This window comes from Solanum tuberosum, unplaced genomic scaffold (genome assembly GCF_000226075.1).
Source record: "Solanum tuberosum cultivar DM 1-3 516 R44 unplaced genomic scaffold, SolTub_3.0 scf00185, whole genome shotgun sequence".
NCBI classification, from domain to species: domain Eukaryota; kingdom Viridiplantae; phylum Streptophyta; class Magnoliopsida; order Solanales; family Solanaceae; genus Solanum; species Solanum tuberosum.
In genome coordinates, this window is record NW_006239122.1 from 573,522 (window position 1) to 573,893 (window position 372).

Consider the following 372-nt stretch of genomic DNA (forward strand, 5'->3'; position numbering starts at 1 on the left):
GAGATAGCCATTCCTTTGTGGAAGTGGAAAGAAATTAATATGGATTTTATTATAGGGTTACCTCGATCGCGTCGCAAGTTTGACCCTATTTGGGTAATTATTGATAGACTAACAAAAATCAGCCCACTTCTTACCACTCAGGGCTACTTTTACGGCCGAAGACTATGCAGGGCTCTATATTACAAAGATTGTTAGGCTACACGGTGTCCAGTATCTATTATCTCTGATAGATGAGCACAATTTACCGCCAACTTCTGGAAGTCCTTCCAAAAAGGACTGGGTACACAGGTTAATCTGAGTACAACCTTCCACCCTCAGACAGATGGTCAGGCTGAGTGCACAATTTTGACACTCGAGGATATGCTATGGACG